Raw genomic sequence first — 9345 nt, forward strand, 5'->3', positions numbered from 1 at the left:
ACGGCCGGGCTCTCCCGGAACTTCCCCGGGAGCGCACACACGCATCCCCGGCTGCTGCCGCTCACAAATAACTCTTACCGCCGCCTCTCCCTCCCTCCCCCAAGACAATAAACCCAACGAGAACTTTTAATCTAGAAACTCACACAGCCGCAGCGCCTCCCCGCCGGTCCCGCTCCGGGGCTCCCCGCTCCTCGCCGCCTCCTTTTTTTCCCCCGCCGCCAGGGATCCCCCCCGGCTAATCCTCTCCGCCGCGGTTCCCCCTTGCCAAATAATGCGCTTCTCACACATGGAGTCGCGGCGTCACTCGGCGGAGCATGCGCGGCGGCGTTCCCCGACACACAGGGCGGCCCCTGCGTGGTGCGGCGGGGCTGGCGCAGGGACAGCGGGGACGGCGGCGGCCGCACCGCCCCGCGCCGCTTCCGGGCAATGGTGGGAGCAGGTCTGTGACCCGGGGCGCCATTGGCCGGAGGGGGGTCGCGGCACGTGGCAGGCGGCGCGGGGATTGGCTGCGGCGCGGGGCCGGGGGCGCCGCCGCGGGTCCCGCCGCGCCGCCCGGGGGCCACGTGGAAGCGGCGGCGGCGGGAGCGGGGGCGGCCCCGCCGCGGCCTCCGAGCCCCGGGTATTGTTCCCGGAGGGGGCTGCGGTGCGGGCCGGGCCGGCGGCGGGAGCGCCGCTGACACGGATTGTTCGCGGGGGCCGTTTGTCTTTTTCCTTCCTGCTGAAGGAAAAAAAAGGGGGAGCGGCGGCGCTGCCCCCGCGGCCGCCCGGGCAAAGAGCGGTACCGAGCTCGGGGCAGATGGCGTGTTCCGGGCGGTGCTACCGATGCTCAGGGGCCTCGCTACCGGCGGGGAGGGACGGGCTTAGCTCGTCTCCGAAATCGGTCTTAAGATCAAAGTCCGAGAGAGACGATCTGAGCTCCGCAGGTTCAGGAGAGAAACCAGAAGCACCCGACACTAGAAATTGCGATTTTCTTCCACCCGTGAGCCGGTCCCACGGCTGCCGACAGCTCACGGTGGGTCAGCAAGGAGCAGAAAGCAGCCTTAGCTGTTCCAGCTCCGATCATTGCGAGCCCAGAAACCAAACCACCCGTCTACATCCTTCCAACATCATGCACAAAAATACTACCAGAGACTAAAGAGAATGCTTGCTTACATTCTACTTCCATCAGCTTGCTTAAAACATTGAAGAAGTGATTACTTGGTAAATATTTCCGAGTAAGTGTGGTTTAAGACCAGCTACTGATTATTCATTTTTCTTTTTTAATAAAGACTGTCTTCTCTTTGGGGCCAAAGCTGAGATTTTAGCGACGAAGTGTTGCCAAGGGACGGCACAGGTGTCGCATCGAGAGGAACTGTTAATAATTCAGTCACCTGTACAGTCCATCACTGTCATAACTGCTTAATAGAGACACAAGCCGATGTTATTTCGATGACAATCAAATGTGGCGAGTTGGTGGCTCTATCAGCAAGAAAACACCGATACCACAGGCTTGGGTATTCCTAGAAATACGTATGTACGGTGAAGTAACTTGTTTGACACATGTTTGAAGTGAAGTGAAACTGGTCCTAAGCTGCTTTCAGGAGGAAAATTCTATGAAACTGCAACCAAATAAGGAAAAAAAGCCGACTGAATTCATCTACCTGTATCTGTCAGACTTTGAAAGAGTTGGGATTTGAGGAGGAATTCTGTAGGTATGTTAAACTTGGGTTCAGAAAAAAATAAAGCTGACACTACTTAGGTCCAAACGAAGCAAACCAGGCATCTGAAACGGTAATTAATAAATGGTATCTTATCCCTGTTTTCAATCTATAAACATCTTTGCCAGGTAGACAGTATTTGCCAGTAGGAGAGTATGGCTAAAACATTATTAAAGCAGCCTCCTCTCCCATTTAAAACAGCACCTAAAAGTCTTCACAGCCAAGTGCCACCTTCAACCTGAATATCCTCCTTTTTGGGACTCTGTACCCTCTAACTAAATACTTGGGTGCTATGCATCGCCTTTATTAAAAAAGGCAGCATTATTAACATTATCGGATTTGAATACAAATCAAATACTACATTTAAATGAAAATCCAATAGTTCAAAATTAGAGAAGCCATTTCTGTAAAGCAAACAGCTCGACTTCTGCAAATCCGTCCCACGTTACGCATCAGACGACACAGGGCCAAGCGACACCGGTGTTCCCCCGTTTCTCCCCCGGATTAAAGGAGCAGAGCCCCGGGAAGTGGCGCAGGAAAGCTGGAATTGGGCGGGTGGTGTCACCGTGTCCCGAGTGTGTCACCGAGGTGACCCAGCTCCGAGGAGGCAGCAGCTGCGCGGTGCTAATGACGCTCAAGCGGCTCCGCAGGGACGGGTCTCTGGGCAGCCCTTCCAGACTTTGGCGTTTTTATAAAGGTGTATGACAAAGATCCAAACGAGCAAACTGCCTCAAACACCTACTTGCACGTGATTTTCATCTAAGAATGTGGCGAAACCCCAGAAAACCGCACGAATATTCGTTCTGATAACCAAAACCGATTCTACTTTAAAGCCGAACATCTCATCACAGAAGCAAAATTTTGCGGGAGCCATAAAGTGCAACTATTAACATTTTCTTCCTAAGGTATTTCCCACATTCCAAATGCAAAGTCCACAGATCATATGGATCAAATACTTCATCCTTCCTGGATGTTTTAATACTACGCTGTCTACACTCTTCATACCACCCAAGATAGCGCACACGGGGAAGCTAATTTTACTGCAACAATAGCAGAATTTGGTATTGGGATGTAAGAAAAAACCCCCAAACAACTCAGGCAAAATTCACAAGTGTCCCTAAAGGAACAACGAAAAGTGAGATTAAGCCTTTTCTCAACGCCCATCAGAATGTAGGTCAAACAAGAAGTGAAGCTCAAGCCAGATCTGTTGCAATTGGTCATCGTCCCGCAACCACCAGCAGATGCGAGACGCGGGGGAACACGCTAATATTGGCACATCGAACAGGCCAAACGAGTTCTGACGCTCGGGAGCCGATACGTAGCTTGGTAAAGGTGGAGAACACGACTCTGAAGTCGCTTGAGGAGACAAACCGGTGCTTTTTGACATGAAGAATCGCGGACACTTCAGGGTCACTATAATCTGCACTGCCAGGTCCGTCTGCCCGTCTCCCACCCATGGGGAGTTAACGCTCAAGTGAGAAACGTTTTCTGCAGCAAAGCTGGATGTGAGATGGGCAACAGTCAAAATTCCATGGTCTAAGCAGTGAGGTGAATGACCCTAAATAGAAAGGAAAATTATTCTTTCTGGAACTGAAGGAAATTAAAGATCAGTAAGTTGTGGATGAAATGGGGAAAGCAGCGGCCGTATGGAAATACTGCTGTCCCAAGATGGGCTATTACCTGACTCCGACTCTAATAAGCACTTTTATGGTTGGAAGAGGATATATTAGGAGATTTGCCCCAATTCAACAAGTGCTTCATGGACTATCGATTTTGCTCAGAAGTGGGGGAGAACAAAGTTCACCCAGCGTTGCTTTTATTGAAAGATCTGCCTTTAAAGAACATCTCAGCCTCCGGGAAACTGGTCCACCACAGACCATCTCAGATTGGTTCACCTTGTGATCTGCAACTTCGGACACAAATGTTTTGCTGGCAAACAGTGAGTCAGAGCCACGGAGCCATTACTTGAGGGAACGGCTCTAAACAAGCACCTCAGCTTGTTTACTGATCGTTGTCACGTGGCTCATCAGGACTTGACCCTGATTAAAAGAATTAACTAGTTGCAGAAAACTCTACAGACCTGGATAATTCCATTTTCTGCAAGTTTTAACGGCCACAAACAGCCCTGTGAGAAGCGGGAAGGGCAAATCGGTGGGTGCGCGCTCCCCTCCTGCTGAGCTGTGAATTTTCAGGTTATCAAATTTAAAACTGAAAGGCTTCGAAAATATTTTCGAGTAGGATTTGTGTTCATCCACCAAAGTGCATTGGAAATTGCAGGAGGTGGTTCTTACTGACTCCAGGCTGTCATTGTTAATAACACGTCCTTATTAATCAGATTTGAACAAACCTCCCAGTCAGTGTTTACCAGCTGCCAAACTGGACACAGAAAAGCCTGATTCAGGAAGGATTTTTTTACAGTTCAGACTCTGCAAACTAAGGGTTTCAGAGCGTGCAGGGAAAGCCTTTTACAAGGTAAACGAGTTTGGAGTTGCAGCCCGAAGAACTCCACCTAAATTCCAGATGTATTTGAGCAGTTCCCAGTAGTTTATTCTCTCAATCCAGCATCAGACGAGATTCCTAACGGAGATTAGCGCTCGCACAATCGGGTATCTGTGTGGGCGCCACGGCATCCACAGTTCTCTGTGGTTTGACAGACAAGAACTGGCTAAAGATCCTGAATGACAGGGTCACTGAGAAATAAAGAGTTAATGGAACAGATTCTGTATGAGTTCTGACCCTCTTCTGCCAGTGCTAAAGTTTTGATGAAAATAGATACAAGATCCTCCAAAACATTGTCAGGTTACTCTTACTTTAGATTTCTTTAAATGTGCAGACAGGCAAACGATTGGTGCTCTCCCTGTTGCTAAAACCCACACTGTGTACGGACACTGGGGCTGCTGGTGTGTAAAATCATCCTTTAACTGAATTAGCTGCAGTCTTTTTTTTGTTTGTTTTTTAACTGAAAGTAAAGCCCTTCATAGCCCAAAAACTGGGACTACTGGCTGGCTACAGACAAAAGCATCGAGTGAGGTGCTCACCGTGCGAGGTTAAATTTCAGGCTGCGATTAACCTTAGCACACCCATTATCTCCAGGACCAAAATCATGGTCGCTGAAATCCAATGTAGAAATCTTGCAACAGAGATGAAAAGAACTTAGTACAACCTTGCTTTAAAAGTGACAGCAATAAAAGGTAGATAAAGAGCGAAAAGGAGGAACTTTGAGCAAAACACATGCAGAGTTCTGTTCCTTCAGTGAAATGGAACATTTTCCTCGGTTGTGAGAGGGAGCACCCGGTCGTCCCTGGATTCCCAAGGAGTCCACCCAGGGCTCGGCATCGCACTGAAACTTGCATCCAAAGACAACCGCTCCATCCCGCTGCAAAACCATGTCCTTGATTGCAATTGCATCTAGTAACATTTTTATCATGTCAAGCCCAAGCAAGTCACCTGCACCTCTCAGCCAACCTTTTAAACTTTCGGAGGTGAATCAAAGTTTGGCGGTTCAACATGACCTCAGTTCGCTACAGCTCACGTTATTTTTAAGAGATGAACACTCCGAGTCCTTTGTTACCTGTAATTTTCAAGGGCTTGTGAGATGCCAACAGAGCTTTACCATGAAGTTACGTTATAAAGCCGAAGGTCTGAGAAAGCACAGCTGGGTTTTACTGATCTAAATCAAGTCGACTAGACAGACTGTTATTCGGAGTAGGCTGCATTTTGAAAACCTGTACTAGGTCAATTCCATAACCTGCTTTTCTGCTGAAAAGCAAGGCGTATAAATTAGATTCATTTCTAAATTTAGGATTGATGGGATCAGTCATTACTGGTCTTATTTTTTTCAGGCAGATTTCAAGGGAAAGGTAATTCATAAAGCAACTACCACTTCTTGCTTAGAGTTTACAGAAGTCCTAAGCTATAAATCTCAGCACACCCATTTGCATTAATTGCTGAGACCACCTTCACAGAATTAACATAGAGCTTGTATTGGAAGACCAAGATAAGCATTTCTTTTCTTCCTAAATAATCTTATATTTTAATAGTACTTCACAAATTGCATGTGGAGTTTGCCCTGGTCTTTCTGTTAGGAAATAGAGGCTGTTCGATGGGAACAAGAACCAGCTGACGAAGAAGAGAAGAACACAACCTTTGGTAAACTGTTTCCTGATTCTCTTGGTGCCCTCATGAATAATCAGATACTTGGTTAATAACTGCAAAAAAAGGACAGCCCAATTCTTATCATTGGGCTCTCTGGAGATTTGACATCCTTGGCATTGTATCCTAAGAGGAAGGAAATTTCTCACTTCCCCAGCTATTTCAGTTATATAAATCAATTGTTGAAGGATAGTGCATAGGAACCAAGGCAGCTGGATTTGGGCTCAGATGCTCTTTGGAGGTACTTATCTATAAATTAAAAATATAATGTTTTGTTACTTATATGCAAAAAAATGGTGAAATCTCATAGGTAGGAAAAAAAACCTCCTTGATTTTCTACCGGCAGGCACGATGCCAAGTCTGTTTGTTCCCCAGCTGTTTGATTGGGGTCTTTTGGACCCAAAGCCCAGGTGTTGTCACCAAATACCGACAAATACCAAATATCCCCCTCTCATTTTCTCCAGCCTCCTTGGAACTTCCATGTCTGATCAGCTGGGCAAGTGGGTTCAGTTGCATCGACTTAAAGAACTTTTAAGAGACTATTAGTGTTGGGGGGGTGGGATTAGAAGATGGCAAAGAAAAAGCTGCCATGGGCTGCAAAAACAATGAAAAGATAGAAAAATCCTGCAAATGCCTTTGGCAGCTCTGTGAGCGTAAGGCCACTGGTTTACTACGCCAGGCAACCAAAAATGCAGGTGCCATTCCAGTATTTCAGCTTGTCACCAACACCCGGGTTGTTCCCAGAATGGATCCTACCACTGGGAGACATTTTAGGGTTGTCTCTCGTGTTCCCTCGGGAGTGCTGCTAAAAACGTGGCTGTGACCCTTTGAATAAGGCTCCACTTTTAAATTCCCTTCCCACCTTTGGGAAACTGTGATGACACACAAGCCAGGTCCTGCAGAGGCTCAAGGGACTCCCTAAATTCCAGCTGAAGGCGTCAGGGTGAGAAGCAGTTGATCCCCCTTTGGCCCAAACGGCTGAACTCCATCGAGATACGAGACAGCGGCCCTGCCTCTTATGTACAATCCTCAAAGCACTCAGGAGGGAAACTGGAAAATTAACTTTGCGTGAAAGCTCAGTCACATTCTTCAAGTAGCTTTAAAAAGCAAAGATAGTGCGTGTACTTTTTTAAACTATTTTTTTTTTTAGTCCCCAACTTGTTGCTTATAGACAAGTTTCTTCCTGCAGGACCCTTTGAAATGGCTCAGGGTTACAGGAAATTAAGATGTTTCAAATGAGGCTGAGTGGGAGATGCGGAGCAGCCTGCAGCGCCTTGCTTGCTGCAGACAACCCCCTGGATTTGGGGAGCAGCGCACACGGGCACCACTGCAGCTGTGTTTGTGGGAACATCACCTGGTTCACTCTCGGGAAGCCTTAGTCACTGTCTGAACAATCTGCGTACTCAGGTGCATGCAAGACATGTCATTAAACTCCTGAGAAAGGCTGAAAAAAAAGAAGTCATCTGTACCATCGAGGCTGAGATTAGAAGAAAAGCTCAATCTACAGTTTAGAAGAAGACCACCTGCTAAAAATGCGTGTTTTCTTTCTTAAAACTTTGTGCTTGGTACAGTCATGAAAAATACTGAGGTATTTCACAGAGTTTTCTTTGCATTTAATAGTGTTTTGTATTCAGCTAGTTCAAATAAATATTTGTACCGCCACTTCCTAAGTTGTTTAGGAGTTCTATCTAAGGGTCCTTCTCAAGTTAATGCAAAAAGAAGAGCTTTTTCCTTTCCCTTATACTTTTTTCGTGTTTGGAATTTTCTCCTAAAATGCTGTGAAGACTCAAAATTTGTAAAGTTCGTTACTTCTAAATAATTAAACTGACAATATTCTCTTACCTACAGCAACTGCCCCAGTGTACGCAGCTCGTACACATGCTCCCTTAGACTCTCTCTAGCTTTTCACTGCACTTAACACAAACAGGGGAAAAAAAAAAAAAAAGTGGAAGATAGAAAATTAATCATGAATTAGATTCTTAAGAAGCCCTGTAGACACGTTCTGTGAACCATGGCAGGTAGCTGGGGGCGAGGAGAAGGTGGCAGACCACAGACAGGATATAACTTTATTTTGTCTTGCGTACAAACTAAATCCCCCCCCAAAGTAGTACAGAGACAAAACGCTGCCAGGAAAAGAAAGCGATCGAGGCAAACGCAATAGTGGTGTTTTAAAATTTGTGAGAACGAGCCCGGTTCTCAAACCTTTGCGCACATAACCTCCACACATCTAGACACAGGGGGTACAAGGCTCCTCTTTGGCATCGGCCCCACGCAACACCTCCATCTTAAGTCCTGTCACGAATTCAGCCCCTCTGGCCCTCTCCAGCAAGCAATGAGTATTTTTTGTTCCCACTGAGCTGTTCCCCTCACCCTGCCCGGTCCCCCTGCCTTCCCGGGGACACCCAGACAGCCCCGTGACACAACTTTGTCCATTGCAGTAGTGCCACTTTTCTCTTGCACTGGGCGTCTCGTTTCCCCCCTGAAGCACCAACTCAGGCTTCTCTCCGGAGTCCTGGTACCTCCGTTCCCAGACAAGCTGCCCAGTGTCCCCAGCAGCACCCGGCCTGTCCCCTTCGCAGCCGCCTCCACCCAGCCCAGCCCCGGGAGCCCCAAGTTTTGGATTTTTTTTTTTTGTTGTTTATTTTTTTTCCCGGATGCCCCATCTTTAGCATCGGTAGTTCCCTCCCCTCCCCCACTTCCCCTCCCCCCGCCTTCCCAAGTCTCTGGGACTAATAATCTGGCTTTGCTGACATGCTCTGGTAGCTGTGCCTATCGGGCAACTCCCAGGATGCACTCCTGGCTCCTCCCTGGCACCCCCTCGGCCGTGCCCACCCTCCGCGGGTACTTCCCCAGCCCCTTTCCCCCGCCTTTCCCTTTCCCCCCCTCCCCGTTCTGTGAGCGCCCCTCCCAGGCCCGCTCTTCCTCAGGCCAATTCCCCAGCGTCCCTCCGGGCCTTCCCCTCCCCCGCCGCTCGGGCCCCGCCGCTCGCCCCCCCAGCACCCCAGCCGTGTCCCCGGGGGCGCCCGGCCCCTCGCAGCCACCCCCCGCCTCAGCGCTTCGCCCCCCAACCCACACAGCGGCCCCCGCCCGGGGCCGCCTCCCCGGCCCTTTTCCCCCTCAGCCTCCCCGTCTTCCCTCCCCCCCCGACCTCGTTCCTCGCCTCCTCACTCGCCCCCTTCCCCTCAGCCCCGCTGCCCCCTCGCCCCCTCGGGGTGTGTCGCCCCCCCCCTCCCGCGGTCCCCCCCGCCCGGGGCTGTAGGGGTGGGGATGTCACTCACTCTCCTCAGCCCCCTCAGAGCCGCCTCCTCCTCCTCAGCGGGGCCCGGGCCGGACTGGGGCCGTGGGGGGAGGGGAGGCGGCTCCCTCAGGTGGCCACTGACAGGAGGAGGAGGAGGAGGAGGGAGGAGGGGGCTGCGCGCGCACGGAGACCCGCCTCGCGCCGGGCTCCCGCCCCCCCCCGTGCCGCCCCGCGCGCCACCGGCGAGCGCGGGACTCC

General features: G+C 49.8%; 1 protein-coding gene across 3 annotated transcripts in view; it reads right to left on the minus strand.

The window, feature by feature from the left end:
- Positions 1-9187, minus strand: part of GATAD2A (GATA zinc finger domain containing 2A) — a 50783-nt gene extending 41596 nt beyond the window's left edge. The window contains exon 1 of one of the 3 annotated variants that reach the window (XM_065652706.1): positions 9128-9187. The gene's annotated coding sequence lies outside the window, so the exon portion shown is untranslated. Of the gene's footprint in view, positions 1-143; positions 419-9127 lie in introns of those variants that run through there. The other 2 variants (XM_065652705.1, XM_065652709.1) reach the window with 2 other exon arrangements.
- Positions 9188-9345: the final 158 nt, after the last annotated feature.

The sequence above is a fragment of the Caloenas nicobarica genome, chromosome 27 (genome assembly GCF_036013445.1).
Source record: "Caloenas nicobarica isolate bCalNic1 chromosome 27, bCalNic1.hap1, whole genome shotgun sequence".
Taxonomy (NCBI): Eukaryota; Metazoa; Chordata; class Aves; order Columbiformes; family Columbidae; genus Caloenas; species Caloenas nicobarica.